This window comes from Equus przewalskii, chromosome 3 (assembly GCF_037783145.1).
Source record: "Equus przewalskii isolate Varuska chromosome 3, EquPr2, whole genome shotgun sequence".
NCBI classification, from domain to species: Eukaryota; Metazoa; Chordata; class Mammalia; order Perissodactyla; family Equidae; genus Equus; species Equus przewalskii.
The window spans coordinates 33,459,355-33,476,670 of NC_091833.1; the positions used below are offsets into that span (position 1 = coordinate 33,459,355).

General features: G+C 52.6%; 1 long non-coding RNA gene across 1 annotated transcript; it reads right to left on the minus strand.

Annotated features, from left to right (window-relative positions):
* Positions 1-657: 657 nt before the first annotated feature.
* Positions 658-6,889, minus strand: LOC139082251 (uncharacterized). The gene is made up of 4 exons (XR_011538060.1): positions 6,357-6,889; positions 5,217-5,595; positions 2,680-2,919; positions 658-1,676 (listed from the first exon to the last, which is right to left on the minus strand). It is a non-coding gene; the product is annotated as an uncharacterized lncRNA (long non-coding RNA).
* Between the last annotated feature and the right edge of the window lie 10,427 nt (positions 6,890-17,316).

Consider the following 17,316-nt stretch of genomic DNA (forward strand, 5'->3'; position numbering starts at 1 on the left):
TGATAAAGGCGGCTTATCACAGAGGATTAGCGAATGTTATTTTCTCTTTGTTTGTTTGAACTTCGGTATTTGGACAATCTCTGTGAGCCCCGGTGGGGTCGGGGCCAAGTTGAACAATGGCCACAGCGATGGCCGTGATTGCTTGGTGGAGATGAAACGGAACGAGCTGGCCGGCCGGCGCTGTGTGCGAGGGAGCTCTGCGGTGGGGAGCATCGGGCTGGGCTTTGACAGCCAGAGACGAAGTGAGGATTAAGGAACCGGTTTGGCTTTGGAGAAAATAACCACATGATGTAAAACTCCTATGTGCACGGCGCCCGGGATTCTCAGCCTGGGCTGCACCCTGGAAGCACGCGGGTGCCCTCGCACTCCCAGGCTGCACGCGGGAGCAAGGGAATTGGAATCTCTGGGGACGGACTGGGGCGTCCGTAAAACGCCGTGTGAACCTAACAGACGTGGGGCCAGGCAGAGGGGTTCTCCTTCTTGGGCAAGGTGGTGACGGTCACTCTTGATAAGAGAGATGAGCACAGCTCGGGGCAGGGGGCACCCTGCAGCCGTGAGACGTGGCTGGCTCTCAGACAGGCGCCCCCCAGCTGGACTGGCTGGGTTTTGTGGGTGAGCACCCAGTGTGGGTGGGAGGATAAAAATCTCACGGTGAGGTTCTGTTGACAACATCTTTATTGAGATACAACTCACATGCCATAACATTCCCCCATTTAAAGCGTACAAGTCAATGTTTGTATATTCCCAGAGCTGTGCAGCCGCCACCAACATCTAGGGTTAGAGCATCTCACCCCCCTGAGGGCGCTATTTCACGTCGCCTTCTTCACGCCAAGGGCAACGCCACCTGCAGGGTGATCGCGTGCACAGGACCCCGTGCATGAATACTTGAGGGAGCTGGCCCTTTGCTTGGAAGCAGGGGGAGCCCCCCATCCATCAAGGGAGGTTGAGGATGTTGATATCACCGACTCCAGGGAACCCTCCATGATGCTCCCAGGCCAGATCACATTCACTTCCTCCTTGTTCTCCAAGTGACCTGCTCACCTTCCACTCCCGTTAGCCTCCCCAACCAGGCTGGGGGCCCTGTGGGGGTAGGGCCTGTGTCTTCCACCTCCGTAGCCCCACACCCCGTAGCAGACCACAGTGGGAGGTGGTGAGAACGTAGGTGCTGAGAGCTTGCACAGAGACCTGCTCCGCTATGGCGTTGATGTCTGGGAACGGGTGCGGTGTGGTTTTGAACCTGGCCTCTACGATCTTAGCAGAACATTGAGTCACCACCCAGATGGCTTTGTCCCACCTCGGTGTCCTCACCTGTGAAACAGAGCAGACCCTCCCGGGCCCAGAGCCACCCAAGGGCTTCTATAACCGGGGAACTGAAGATGGCATCTCCTCTGAGAGCAAAGTTGGAAGCCATGAGTGGAGTTAAGGGTGGAAAATTCTAGTTGAATATAAAGCAACAGAGACCCCTTGAAGTTGGAGACACCTCCGGGGAGTGAGTCCCCAGTACTGGAGATAATCCAGGCAAACACCCTCCCAGGATGTTCCACAGGAGGGGAAGGTGACCTTGAAGACCCATCTCACCCTGTGCTTCTGTGATGGAGGGTTCCGTGGGGTCAAAGATGAATCCTTACGAAGCACTGACCATATGCTCACATGCGATGCTCAGTTCGGGCAGCAGGCTGACCAGGAGAATGACAGTGTGATTGAGTAAGTCAGGGGACCCCAAGAATGACCTAGTTCATCACAACCAAACCCATAAAGTACTTGCGCCACCCCATTCAGTGCTGGAGAAGGGTGGCAAACACCACCCGGTCCCTCCCACTATTGTTACTAAGAGGTTTTGTTTAGGGTGGCCATGTGTCCAACTGAAATCTATATTTTCCAGAGGGTCTTGTTTGTGGAAGTAACCGGTGGGGACTTTGGAAGGGCATGGAAAAGGAGAAAGACATGGTTGGTCTTTTGCTCTTCCCCCATCTCCCTTCCACGTGCCAGGAATTGTGGAAGCAAGGCAGTGACAACGATGATGACAGTCACTTATAAAGGATGGCAAGGCAGGAAGACCCAAGGACCTGGATCCATGGTGGCATTTTGGGGCTGGCATCACTGCCTTGAAATACCGACCTCCAGCCACTTAGGTGGAACAAACAAACAAGTGGACAAGAGCCCTGACTTGGGCCAGCCCCGGTGGAGTTCTCTTCGCTGCAGCTCAGTGCAGCCCTGACTGATGGCACTTACCTGTCCAGGACCCACGCACATGCAGGAGAGATGGCAGAGAAAAGACCAGACAGATTTGCCCACTTTCAGTGAGGTTACATAAAAACGCCCCATCCCTGTTCACTATTCCAGCCAGACAGCAAACAGTAGTGACAGCCACGCTCTTGTATGTCGAGGTTTCTCAGCCTTGGCCCTAGTGACATTGGGGGTGGAGCCCTCTCTGTGGCGTGGCTGTCTGGTGCATCACAGAGTGTTGAGCAGCATCCCCGGCCTCGACCCACTACATGCCAGTAGCATTCCCCACATGGTGACAACCAAAAACGTCTCTAGACATCACCAAGTGTGCCCTGGGAGCTGTCTGGGGACCACTGGTGCAGAGCCTGTGGGAACCCGGCCTGGACTCTGTGGGAAATGGGCGCCACTGTGGGATCGTGAGCAGAGGACAACAGGACCTCCCTTATGTTCTACCTGGACGTCTCGCTCCCACGTGAGAATGCACTGTCGGGAGGGGGTTAACCGTCAGTGAGGAGGTGACTGCAACAGTCCAGGGGACGTGACGACTGGGCCGAGGTGCAGCTGTGCGGGTGACGAGAAGTGAGGGGTTCCAGACCAATTTCGAAGATGGAGCTGACCAGGTTTCCTGACGCACGGGTGTGAGATGTGAGCAAAACACAGTAGCTGGGGCACCTTCAAGCTTTCAGATCTGAACTGTGGGAAGGAGGGAGACGGCAGTCATTTTCTGAGACCAGAAAGACTCCGGGGGGAGCAGGTTGACGGGAGAAGCCAGAGGTGCACAGAAAATGGTGCCGAGGGACCAAGGTTGACAAGGTCTCCCACCGGTCAGCATCCACTCTTCACTGTGACAGACTTTTGCTTTTGATCCCTTCTTTGGCTTCAAAGACCCACAGGCTGCAGCAGCATGACGGCTACTGCCCACTGACCATGTGGTTTGTTGGTATGGAAAATTCCCAAACATACATTTCCCCAAACGCGGTTGAAATCCATTTTTTCAGATCCCCACAAGCATTCAACAAATGCACACGGTCGATGCACTCGCTCTCCTCGTGCACCATCCACGACAGTCAAGAGTCGGTCCACGACGCCACTGAGGCACGGAGTGAATGACTCACTGTGACGGGCTCACTGATTCTGCCATTCTGTCAGAACCTTGTCCGAGATGAGTGGCGGTCACAGAGAGCTCTGTCAGCACCCGTGTGACATTGCCATGTCAACTCTCCAACCCGCTGGCCACATGGTCAGCGGTGCAGGAGAGAACACCCTGTTTGCCTGCAAGTTGACACATCTGGAATAGGCCGAAAACATCCAGCAGAGAGAGCCGTTCATTTATCTGCACCAGCCGTTTTCAGTAGCCAAGTTTCTCGTGAACAAACGTTTTTCGCTCACAACAAAAATAACACTCTAAAGGGATGCAGGTCCTACTTGATGCCGCCCTGAGTCCCACGCAAGCCCCCACAGACGGCCAAAGAAGACCCCTCTTAATGTGGACAAAACAGAGGAAGGTTTATCCTGAGAGCTTTACAAGGGCTGCAGGAGGCAGACGAGAAGCCCGGTTCAGGGCATTTTCGGGGGCTGCATTCAATTCCCATCAGAGCCGCCCCCACCCCAGCTCCTTTTTGTGGGTCAGAAAATCGGCAGAGAGAACACAGACATCGCAGTAGAGGCAAACCGGAAGCAGATTCCCATTCAAGACCCACGTGGACAGGAGAGAAGGAACGGCTTGCTGGACAAAGGTTGAGGCCCTCCAGCCTGCTGTGCTGTCTTCCTTGGGGTCCCTCCATCCCTCAGGATGGACGAGGTTTGCTGCCACGACAACACGAACGTGGTGGCGGAAGACAACAAAGGCTTGTTTCTCTCCCAAGCCGTGTGTCTCTACAGGGTGTGGGCTGGAAGCCCTGCTCTCCTGACTCCACCACCACGCACACCTCACCAGCCGCACCGGCAAAGTCATGGCAGGTCACCCCCTGGACTGGAAACTCCCAATCAGAAGATCTGTCACTTCTGCACACGTTTAATTGGCCTCAGCTCAAGGGCACGGAGAGATGCAATTTTACACAGCCCGGCCTGGAAGAGGGGTGTCGGCCCCAGCGATCACCACGGTTATGCATTTTCTTTGGCTGCCCAGAGGCACATAGGCTGGTGGCTATTTTCAAGGCTGAATTGTTATTATTTTATAAATAATAGTCACAGTCACAATAACACATAGTCAGTAAGTGATTATTAGGTGCAAAATGCCCTGCCACGAGCTTTCCATGAATTCATTCTTTCATTCACTCAACAGCTATGCATTCATCCCACTATGTGCTGAGCACCATGCTGAGCAATTTACAATCAGTATCTCATTTAAGCTTTGGAGTGACCTTGGGAGACAGTGGGTAAGTCCGGCTTTATGGTTGCAAGTAGCAGAACCCACCTGAGCAAGGTTATGCAGAAGGGGAATTTATTTAGGAATTTCACTCCCCAATGCTCTTGGAGGGCTGGAGCCAGGCCTGGGGGCGCTGCAACCAGCAGCAGTGCTGGCTGCCTGCCGAGGCCTCCGGGCGATGATATCGCAGTGAAGGCCAGCACTGGGCAGTAGTGATGGAAAGCTTGCCACGGCTGCCCCTGGAGCCGGAGCCTCCCCCGCCGCCCAGCCGGAACCCGCCTCTTCATGGGGCTTCCTTCCGCACCAGAGGCCTCCCCTACCTCCAGCCTTCCTGCGAGGGAGGATGGGGTGCGTTCACCTCGGGAGGCAGGACACAAAGCCGAGTGCTGTGTAAATGCTGCCGGGAAGCCAGGCACGGCAAATGCTCGCTGCTGGCAGTGCAGTCTGCGGATGACAACCCTGAGTCCCCAGGAGGTTCGAACCAAGAAAACAAACCACCACTGCCACCCTGGCTCCACAGCTGGAAGGTGGCACAGCCGGCTCAGACCAGGCCTGATGCCCAGCCCCACTGCCGAGCTGCACAGCCTGGCCCTGGTGAATGCAGCACCAGGTCATTACCTACGTGGAGCACATTCCGGTGGGGATTCTTGTAGCCGGGTAATTTGACATATGTCTAGACACACCACTTCCTCCATTGTCCCTGTGACCTCGCAGCCTCTCAAATCGACAAGTCGATGGAGCAGACAGCTCCCCTGCGACACAGCACTGCTCCCCCCCAGGGTGTTCCCAGTCTTCCGGCCCTGCTGGGCCAGCGTCCCCGGGGCTCCCAGGTGTCTCCTGTGCCGCCTGCCGGCTCCACGCTCAGGAGAGCTGTGCTGCCAGTGAAGCACGGGGCCTGGTGGGAGGCTGGTTCTCAGGTGGGATTTATGACCTCCCTCCAGCCTCTCTACCGTGTGAGCATCTTGGGCAAACTCTTCATCTCTGAGTCTCAATTTCTCCATCTGTAAAATGGGAATAAAGTGATATATGTTTAGCAGAGCTCTGATTATTAATGTGAAATGGGGACGATGAGCATGACAGCTAGTTCCAAGCTGGGAAGTGCTTTCTGGAAATTAGCCGATTTATGGTATCCCCTCTGAATGAGTCTGTTTTAATTTTGCCATAGACATTTGTGGATTATCTCCTGGTAGAAAAAGTCATATCTTATATCTTAACTAGCAATGCCATGACCCAAAGATTCTCGTGATGGCTTTTTCCCGACTCCCAACAAAGCCGCATGCAGGAGCCAGACCTGCTCGCCAAGAAAGCCACAGCCGGGTTCCGGCGTGGGGCGGGCAACGCTGGGATCCCGTGGTAGTGGGTGTGGGAACGCGGTGGCGTTACGACTCACACACCACGGGGCGGGGGCGAGCCGACAGTTGGCTGGTTTGATGATTCTGTGTCTTCTATGAAAGAAGAAGGAAAAAATCCTCCTTCTGAAGCAAAACCCACCATGAATAACACTAAAATACTCATTTGCAGAATCGGAACTCACACATCTTTTGGCTGGTAAGAGCATATTTTTCATCTGACTCGAGACTGCTTACAAAACAGAAAAGTACAGCGTCTGCCCTCCCCACTCCACCGGCCCCCCAACCCCCCCCCCGCCCTCCCCCCTCCTCTTCCCTTCTACCCTCCCCTCTCCACAGGTCCCTCCCATTTCCCTCCCCTCCTTATTCCGTCTATACAGCTGGAGAATTATTTTTAATTGTGTGGCACTTACACACATCTTGCCCTGCTTGATGCCCGCAGCAACTCTGGGATGGGACATTTTTCTCCATACTGGAGGGGACGAAACACAGTGCTCTTACAGGATGGAATCCAAGGGGGGGCAGCCAGACGTTGTGGCCAGTCCAGCTCTTTTGACTCTAGAACTGAAAACTGTGCCCTTTGTTAGCAGATCACCAGGCAGGAGGAGAGTCCCCGGGCGGTTCCTCAGGAGATGGCGGCCCGGAGAGCGGCGGGGCGGAGAATTTAGAGAGGGGCAGATGCCCGTGGGGGGTCTTCTCTTCCCTCTGCAATCACAGAGACCCACGGAGAGGTCACCAGCTTCAGAGCCCCCAGCTTGGGCTCTGAGAGCTCCCAGCCAGAGCTGCCCAGGCTGGGACTCATTTGCCCTGGGAGACGGCTTTTGGTGGAGCACTCAGGGCCACTGAGAATCACCTGGTGATGCTTTCTTAAGTGCCCTGACGACGTCGGGAGGGAGACTCGGGCCAGCGGAGAGCATCCTCACCGCCTCTCTCACTTGCACAAATTGCCCCTGCTAACAAGCCGGAACAGACTTTGGCTCGAAGCCTTTGGCAAGCTGGGCGTCTCGCAAGAGTTTAATAACAGTGTATGGTTTGTCCCATTTATTTTTATGTTGGCTTCTAAGGGTGATGAGAAATAAGCACTTCCATCGATGGCAGTGCTGTAAATTGTTCTTTGAGGATAAGATAAAGTAAAAAAAAAAATGAGCTGACTCAAAGAAAAAATATTTGGTGCCTGGTAACCCAACCGATGGAGCAGAGACACGGCCGAGGGTGAGGGGAGAGCAGCGGTGGACGTTCGGAAACAGTTTTCATTCAACCAGACTGAAGGAAAATAAGACACAGCACGTCGATGGGAAGAATGCACTGTTATCAATACTTAATTTATATTTTTGATTGTCCCCTGTTGCATGAGTGTTAAATCTTAACCGTGGCCGTGCCGGGGTGAGGACAGGCTCTCTAAAGGGGGTGAGGAGAAACTTTCATGCTTATAAAGTTCTCAATTTCTGAAATGCTGTTCTAATGCTAACGTATTCTTAATATTACTCGTAAAACTTAAGTAGGATCATATGAAGAACAAAAAAATATTGCGCTTAAAACATGGGACCTTCCGTTTCACCTGCCTTGTTAGGGAAACGTGAAATTCTGGTCTCCTAGGGGAATCCCCAATGGACCCCCATGAGCAAAACCAACCAACGAGGCCGCGAGGGAGAGTGGAAGGGGGTTTGGGAGCTGGAGAAAGCTGGGTCTTCACCCACGCTGTGCCACCTACCAGGGACATCGTCTTCGCAAGGCTCTTGACCTCACTCAGACTGTACAGTGGGAATAGTGGCGCTGGCCTGCAGGAATGGTGCATGTGTGTGTGCGTGTGCACGCCCCTACATGTGCATGTGAGTGTGAAAGATAACATGGAAGATTCCAGCTAGCACTGGAGAGGCCGTGAGCCCGTGCAGTGGGTAGAATGGGCATGGGGCTGGCCTTCCAAGATGGCCCAAGAGAAGGGAAGGAAATGTCCCAAAGGACCGGCCCCACTAGGGGCCCCTGCATCAGCCAGGACCTGCGGGAAACTGACGCTCACTCACATTGAGTTTAAGACGAGATTTTTGTAAAAGACTGTTTCGTGGGAGAACGATTTTCAGAGAACTGGGCAGCGTGTGGGGAGAGTGACGATGCAGGACCCCGGGGCAGCCAGCAGCAGACGGCGCTTCCACTTCCAGGCCTGAAGCTGCGAGGGGAGGGCGCAGTTCCTGGAACCAGGACGGGGGCGGGGGCTATGGACAGGGCACGAGGCAGGACTGGGACCTGCGCTCAAGGGACTCAGGCAGCCCCGACAGCCCTGAAGGAGCCAGGGGAACAGACACGGGACACCACTCCCCTCCCTCCCTCTTCTCTCCTTTTGGGCTCCCTATTGGCCAAACCAGCTGCCGGTGTGCTCCTGCGGGTCAGCGGAGGAGAGTGGGGAGTGGGTCGGAGGGCACGGAAAACCTCCAGCACAGCAGTGCTGCCCAAAGGCAGATTTCCAGCTTTGAGATAAGTTTTTCCTTCTCTTTGTGCCCAAACTTACTGAAAGCATGAATATGCACCCTGCCTCCACCCTCCCCGCCCCACCCCTGCACTTGCTCTTGGCCCCATCCTATAGGCTGCTCTCCTAACTGTCTTCCCTTCTGCCTCCAGGGTCTCTCTCCAGGACCCAGGACATTCGTCCACGCCCTGGGCTTCACCCTCTCGTCTTGTTCTCTGAGCCCATCCTCCCGCGAGTTCTCATTCCCACCCCCTCCAGGACTTCCTGCTGGGCCGCCCTTGGCATCTCCCCAACAAGGCCCATCCAAATGCATGGTCTTTTCACCTGGCGCGCTCTTTCTCTCGTGGGCTGTCTGGGTGAATGGCAGCGTCATCTTTCCATAGAGAAACAGAGACATATGGTGTTTTTGGGAAGACATGTTTTCTTCCTAGATGTGGCAGTCGTGAATTAGGAGATGTCGTCTACTGTGTCTCCATTCCCCCTGCTGTTGATCACTTCAGCATCTCCTCTTTGCCTGGGTTGTTTAAAAAACTAAAACGGACCCTTTTTTTTTTTCAAAGGAAATGTTAAAAACAATAATCCTAACTACTACGTACCCAGCATTCTCGTAAACATTTTCTGAGTATTATCTTGCTTTCACAACTCTGTGGGAGGGACTGCAAACGTCTGCTTTTACTAATGGGCGCGGGATTCGGCTGGTGTCACAGAGCAAAGCAGAGGTGGTTCCCGGACCCAGGTCTGTCCAGCCTCGGGAGGCAGAGCCGTGGGCCTTGTAGTGAAAGAGACAAACTTTAAAAATTGAAAACAAGGTATACGCAGAATGTCCAAAAATCCAAAGAGAAAAAACAAGGAGGAGACAGAGAACAGGAAGGGAAGGCTAGAAATGAGCAGAAACAAAAGGTGGGGGGAAAAGATAAAATTTTAAAAACTGGTAAAACGTTTGAAAGGAACCATTAGGTTGAACTTAGACTTTTTTAATCTCAGGGGCGGGAGCAACTCTCCTTGTTTTTACTAACGAGATTCCTCCGTGCTCAGCAGTTTGACGAGGTGGTTTGGAATTACAATATTTTGACAGCCTCCTAATTGGCCTTCCAGCCTCCACGTCCGCCCCCTCCAGGCCACTCTCTCCAGGGACATCTTTCTAAAATGCAAATGCACCTTGCCACTTCCTCCTTCACTTCTAGGCTGGATGGAGTCCCAGCTGGCCCCAGGCAACCTCTGCCTTCCCCGGGAGGAGCCCCCGGCCCCCTCTGCTGGGCGTGGGGTCTACTCTCCCTGCCCCTCTGCAGGAGGCTGCTGCCCTGAGCCCTCTCTCCAGCTCAGCACGATCTCTGGCTCCTTGGAGCGTTGCTGTCACATGGGTGCCTCGCTCTTCCCCCCTGTAACAGGGGGCCCACCTCTGTGGTTGGCTGTGGATAACTCTATCTCCCCAGTTACTTCCAGAGCTCCACGAGGGCAGGGCCCATGTCCTGTTTGTCTGTCTCTCCAGCACCTCGCCCAGGAAGAGAATGGGAGAGGCCAAAAGAAATAAAACGATGGAATAATTTGGTAAGGTATCTCTCACGGAAGTACAGGATCCAGCAGAAATATATAAAAGGTGTGGCCAGCCTGTTGTGGGGAATGGGCAAGTGAGGGAAGGCTTCCTGGAGGAGGTGATGGACGAGCTGAAAGATGAGCTGGAGTCGGTCGACTGAAGAGTGAGGAAGAGCATTCTAGGCAGAGCAGAGGGCGGCGAGGACTCTGCTTCTTCGAGGATGGGTTGAGGGGATGGTGAGAGACGAGGCTGGACAGGTGGGGAAGGGCCTGGAGTCCCTGCTACAAAGCTTTAGGCTTCACGGTGAGAGCAGAGGGCATGCCTAGAGGTTGTTTGGTCTCCATTTCAGAAAGGTCGCTCTGGCCACAGTGGGGAGGATGGATTGGGAAGAGAGGTGACCTGGTGCCGTGTTTGGTTGTGCAGGTTGGGCACTGCACTACTCTGTAGGTGCCACTGCACCCTCTGTGGTGGCCTTGGCACTTGGAAAGGGCTGACATCATCTGATGGCAGGGATTCCACTGGACAGTTGCAAAGGCACGTTAGTAACAGGTGTTGAGCACACGGACCAGTGGCCTGGCCTGGTACAGAGGGAAGGGACTCGATGGGTCCATGAGACTCACATGTGGATCAACAGGGCTTTGGCCCTGTGACTGGACTCAGGCCTGGGGCACAGCCCATTTGCCAGCAGGGTCTCTGAATGTGTTCTTTCTCTGATCGACGGGCCGCATAGAGGTGGGTTCATCATGATGCTAGTGCAGTTGAAGCCTCAGGGCCCAATTCCGCATGAGTCTCTTCCCATGAGTTCCCGACGCCATATGTTTTGGGGAAATTTGCAGAAGCAAGGTATTTCCATCATGGTCACCTGAGATTTCTGTCTCCTTCCACTCTGACTTGCCGTCTGTCACGGCTGTTGGGTGGCTGGGGCAGCCTTGGCATTTGGCTAGGGGGAAGCTGAGACAAAGAGTCTGGGTTGTGAAGGAAAGCTAAATGTGCCAACAGTCACTCAGGTAGAGCTGGGACCCTGCTGGCTGTCCTGGTGTAGGCACAGCATCCAGGCACTCGTGCTGCCCTGTGCTGGCTCACCTGGTTCCATGACACGGAAGTCCAGAGCCAAAGGTCGGACAGGCGAGACAAACGTGCTCCGTGATGCCGGGCAGAAGGAGAACGCGGGTGGTGGAGGATGCACAAGGTTTGGGAGGCACTGAGCCAGACGCTGGTCTGTGGAAAATTCCTCCAAACAGATGCACAAGGTCGTAAACAGATGGTTTGATTCTCTTGGACTCGTAATAAATAGGAAATTCATTTCCATCAGGAGTACACTAGCTAGTGCAGTGCATACAGTGATAAATGCACCAGAACCTTCTAACTCGTGTTTGGCAGGAATGGGATATTCGATAGAGTTGAAGTACGCCATTGCAATTGGACTCTGGTAGGACGTTTTGGACTATTTCAATAAATCAAGGGGGAAATTATAGACTCCTCCTTTGGACATATCTGAAGGGTACCTTCTTTGGTCATCTTTAAATTTCTTAATTAAAGAATCAAGTAACAAATTGAGCCATTAGTGAAATACGAAACAAAAGAGAGAAACGTGAGATATGAAATCAACATTCCGACACTGAGAAGAGAATTATAACTGACAACATCCCGATCATAACAAAAGCAGTGATTAATTCAGAAGCAGTCAACTTCAGAGAGAAGTAATGAAGAAGCGCTTGGAGGGTTCAAAAACCTAATCGAGGGGGAAAATGGAATCGTACAAATACGTCGCAAAAGTATTTAAATCTCTTGCTAGTTCGACAAAAAATAGTTGACAATGAGGAAGAGAGCATAAAACCCACAAATAAAAATAGTGATGACAAACTGCGTATTGTCAATTCAAAGAGCATTTAAGTTTCACTCATTCTACAAGAAAACTTTAAATGACCTGAAATCTTACAGCTCCTATATGAAAGAAATTCACTAGAAGTTTCCCCAAATTTGATAACAGTCTTAAAATTTTTCACAACAGTCACAGTTGGGGTCTACAGGCCAGGTGGAGGTGTAATTACGTCATCATGAAACTAGATGTTTTTATGAACTACCAACAGACACATGCACAAAAACAAACTATACCCAAATATGCCAAAGGAAATACTAAGCTATCTTTCTATCCTCTCTACAGAAAATGATGTGACCAGGTTGCTGTCATATGAAAAGGAGATCAAAGAATAGGCAGCCCAAAAAGAGCCAGGAGAAACAAAGGTGTTATAGATGTGTGTCAGGCACTCAATTAGTAAAAATATTGTGTTAATTTGTCGATTTAGTGATGCCTATTACATTTATCAGTTTTTTAAAATCTGCCATTTGTTATGGTTTCTTTTCCAAATATTCACTTTTGTAACTACTTTATATTTGTAATTTTGAATTATTTTTCTTTTCTTTCTTTCTTTTATTTTTGGTGAGGAAGATTGACCCTGAGCTAACATCCATGCCCATCTGCCTCTATTTTGTATGTGGGACGCTACCACAGCATGGCTTCAGGAGCGGGGCTAGGTCCACACCTGGGATCCAAGCCCATGAACCCCAGGCTGCCAAAGCAGAACGCACAAACTTAACCACTACACCGCCCTGCTGGCCCCTTGAATTATTTTTCTTAAAGAAGGACCCCCAAACTGTACGAGATTTGAGCCCAGAAAATCTGACTCTGCCCATGGGAGCCATGGGTCTGTCATTTCAGACCCACCAGCGGTCATTTGGGGTGAGACCGAAGTGCTGAGGTCAGGACAGCTGTGCCTCAGGCTTGGAGCCTCGTGCACGGGCTCCAGCTGGACCGACATGGCTGGGAGGCTGGGTGCGCAGGTCTGGGGAGCCTTCGCGCATGACTATTACCAGCTCAGATCCATGAAATTGACACCTCCCCCCCCAGCGCTCTGTCCTTGAGCCAAAATAACACGCTCTAAGCTCCGATACAGTTGAAAGTGAACCCTCATGTTTTTAAAGGTTTAAAAGCTCATCTGAAGCAGGGCAGAGGGTCAGAGGAAAAGGAGCTGCATTTACAGAGACGTGGCAACCCCTTCAGGAGGAAAAGTCCCACTTACCACGCGTGTGTTCACCTTGCTCGCTGCCCTCGGCCGGGCGAGCGGGCCGGTCAGTGAGCGGTTCTGCTCTCAGTGGCGGCAAGCACTCGGCCTCAAAATTTAGCTCCCCGGAATGAGGCAAGCTTGGGTGTTGCAGAGAGGGAGCGAGGGCTCGGCAAGGGGCGGGGGAGAAGGAAGTGGGGTGCGGCTGGGAGAACCCTGAGCTGCAGGCCATCCGACGTTACAGCTGGCCAGGACTGCCACGGTGATTTACTCCACATGCTTCTCATGCACCAAGGGGAAACCCACCAACACCCACAAGCTTATGCATGTTGCCCGAAGTCGCTATGAAATTTGGGGAGCAAACCACAGACTGGAAATCTGCTTTTTCCAGCAGATTCTTCAGAATCTTATTCACCAGATGGACACATTGTTGGCATTCATATTTTTCCATTGGATTTCACTGCTGTCGTTCCTAAAAGGCTGTTTGTAGTCATCATGACTGTCACACTTTAAGGCCCCATTTTGGGGGGCCCCTCTATCATTATCTATAACAACCAGCACAACAGTAATAACATCAGTAGCATCTTCCACCTCGTGCTTTATGGCTTTTTATGCATCATTTCCTAAAATTCTCACGAGAAGCCTAGCAGGTAGATTTCAGCTGTCCATTTTACAGGAGAGAAAACAGACTGAAAAACTAAAAGCAAGTGAGGGACGTGTCCCGAGTCAAGCCGGTGAATTAGGGGCAGAGCGAGGACTGGAACTGGGTCTCATAGTCTGAACCCCGATATTTGGGGCTCTACTGAGGGCTCCTTGTAATGTTTCCACTCAGTTTCCTGCCCTCATGATGTGGAAGGAGTGGCTCGGGTTCTGGTGACTCTCTGTCTTAAATACCTCCTCAAGAGATGCTGGTGGATCAAGATTAAATGTTCGTGTGCAGCTGGACGAGAACATCCTATGAGCCCCCAGCCCTGGCCTCAGGCCTTTGCACTGCTGTCCCCTTTCCCCGGGGGACCTTCGCACGGTTCCAATCAGGCGGGACCTTCCCAGGGGCCTCCCTGGTCTCGCGACTTAAAGTAGCCAGGTTACCTTCCTCATTTCATGCGCACTTCCCAAAATCTGAAACACCTCCTTTGTTTCCTCTGTTGCTTCCTTCTTGTCTGGTTCCCCCGGTGGCCTTTAAGCTCCAGGAGGACAGAAAGTTCCCATCCATGGGAGGCCTTCTCTGCCCTCCACCTCCATGCAGCAGTGTTCTAAGTGCAGGTGGCACTTGTCCCATTTAGATATCCAAAACGGGGGCATGGAGCAAAAACCAACCTCCCTGAGCATTATCACTCCACGCCACGCCGAGCAGGAGCCGGGAACAGACGGCAGGGTCGGAATCGACATCCTGGCTCTTTCGGCGGTAGGATCCGGGACAAGCGACAAGACGCTGCCGTGCCTCCACTTCTCCATCTGTAACACGTGTCTCATGGCGGTGCTATGCGACTGGGTGGCTCTGAACACCAAAAGCCTGAAGACACAACCCCGCGTCCGCACCAGGGGACGTGCTCAGTACACGGCGGCTGAAGACAAAAGCAGGCAGGGAGGTGGCAGAGCTCCGGAGCCTTCTCACACCTGGAGTTTTATTCCCTGTGGTGGTTAATGTCATGGGTCAACTTGGCAGGACTCAGGGATGCCCAGAGAGCTGGTCAAACGGTATTTCTGTGTGTGTCTGGGGGGTGTTTCCAGATGAGGTTAGCGTTCGAGTTGGTGGACTGGGCAGAGCAGACTACCCTCCCCAGGCAGGGGGGGCCTCACCCCAGCCGTCAAGGACCTGAACAGTAGAACAGATGGTGGGCGAGCGGAGTCTGCTCCCACTGGACCAGAGACATCCTTCTTCTCCTGCTCTCAGAAGTCTGACGCTCCTGGTTCTCAGGCCTGCGGACTCGGGCGGGACTTATATCATCAGCACCCCCCCCCCCCGCGCCCCCCAAATCTCAAGCTTTCAGACTCGGGCTGAATTATCCCACGGGCTTTCCTGTTCTCCAGCTTGTAGACGGCAAATCATAGGCCTTATCGGCCTCCCTAAGGGTGTGAACATGTTCCTTTAATCTCTCTGTCTCTCTCTGTCCACATATATATATATCTCTCCCATTGGTTCTGTTTTTCTGGAGAACTCTGACTAATACGCTACCATTTAAAACTTAACCACAACTGTCAACTGCCGAATATTGTGAGCAAGCAAGGACTCTGCTGGGGCTAGCGGGATGAATGTATGCCTGGGCAATGAGGGAAGGGATGCAGGACTGGGAGTCCAGGAGCCTGTGTCCTTCACTGATTCTCTTCTTACAAGGGCACTGTTTCAGGAGGGTGACCATTTGGCAGGTTGTCAGCTCGAACGCCATCAGGGTCAAGCAGGTGGCCAAAAAGAAGGACAGAGTAGGGCTTAGGTGTGACTTTGCTCTCAGCCAGACACAGAGAAAACAGAACGTTTAAAACATGGTGGTCACTTAAAAAATATTTCTGCAGGTCCTCCTGTAGGCCGGCAGCCTGCAACCTCTGATACACCGCATGGGGACACCTGATTGCTGGTGACAATTCTAAATGAGATCTTTCAGGTGCCCGATCCCTTCTTTGAAACCGTTGGGCCCAGATGTATAAAGAATTCGGAACTTGTATGGATCCTAGAAAGGTGCTGTGGCGCATACACCCCGCATCGTGTCATTTCCCCGGTGACTGGGGCTGCCACTTGTCTTCGGACGGTTCTGCGGGGCATGTAGGAGCCTTCAGCTCGGTGGTGTAAACTGAGATGAAAAACAGCTACATACACGTTCAGGGCAGATTTTGTCATCAAAAGAGGTTTTTCTAATTTAGGTTTTCGGCTTTGGGGATGTTGGAACTGCCAAAAATTTACCACAGATCTGTGTTGCTAGGGGTTTTTTTTTTTCGTCCCTCAGGCAGATCCCGGTAAACCCGCTGCCCCTGGTTCCCGTTGGTCTGTTCTCCTTTGCCCGGTGGCGGAGCATCCCACTGGCCTCCTCCAGTGGGAAGGCTCCTCCTCCATCAGGAAGGCGCCTCCTCTGCCCTCCTTTTTCTCTCCTCACTGACCTTTCCACCCAGGCCTCTGAGAGCTGTAGACGTTTTCTCCTCTCTGCATATCTTGCTCAGACTCTGAATACAAAGACCAGTTTAGCTGCCGACTTAGAGTGTGGGCACCAGGTGAGCAAAGGCAGGTCCCGTGCAGTCATCCGGTGAGGCAGGGCAGCCCGGGCTGGCCTGGCATCTTCCGACTCCCACCACCTTCTTTCTCTAAGAAAGAAAACAGCCCAGAGTGTGAGGCCGGACAGCACATCCGGGCTGCGTCTGGCAAGGAAGCGGGCGGCCCCATCCGCGTCGGTCTAAAACCCTCTTGCCTTTGGCAATCGTTTCTCCTGAAAGTGAAAATCCTTTTTGTCTGTGGGAAAAAGCTCATAAAAAAAGAGAAGCCCAACCCAAAAGCACATGGGCTTCTATTTATAATTTGGGGGAAGGAATTTTGCACAGATTCGACTTGTATATGAAAAAAGTACCGGTTACTCAGGGGTGGGAGCGTTTCCCATTTCCTATTAGCGTTAATTTTTTAGGTCACCGCTCAGTGACTGGGGATTGTTTCGTTTAAATGACTGATTTATCGAGGACGTTGGGAGAAGCTCAGCGAGTTGGGATGGAAACACGCCCCCACACGGGGCCCTGTCCGCTCATGAACACAAGGACAACGCCCACTTCCCTACGGGCTTCCAGACAGCCACTGGCCATGTCTGTCACCCAGAAACCTGTGTCCCCTTACAGGTCGCTCCTAGCCTCAGATTGGGGGAAAAAGTCGAAAACAGGGCAGAGTTTCACTTCTCCCCACAGCTGGAGGAGAGGAACGAGAGGGAAGTGAAAGGACCGATTTCCAGAAAGGCAAAGCTGAGGATGGAGCTGGAATTCCCAGCCGCTCTTTCCGCCTTGCCTCTCTGCTGCTGGCAAGGCCTGTGGAAAATGAAGATGCCTTTGAACGAATTTCATTCCGTGGTAAAACCCAATCTCAAGGCTGGAAGAATATGGGGAGATTTGAAACTTTTGACCCCTTGGCTGCGTCTGTCTGTCTGTCCAACTCGTAGCCATGAGGAAGTCAGCCTGGGCTCCCCGTCAGGCAATCTAGATGAGAGGATGGTTGGCCAAATCGATGAGGCTTGCCGCCGATCGTCAACCGAAAACCCCCAGAGCTGAATTAGCAGGGTGGACGCAGCCCTTTCCGCTCTTATAATGTCAACCTGGCGGAGCTGGTCTGGTGGTTCTCGAAAAAGATAACC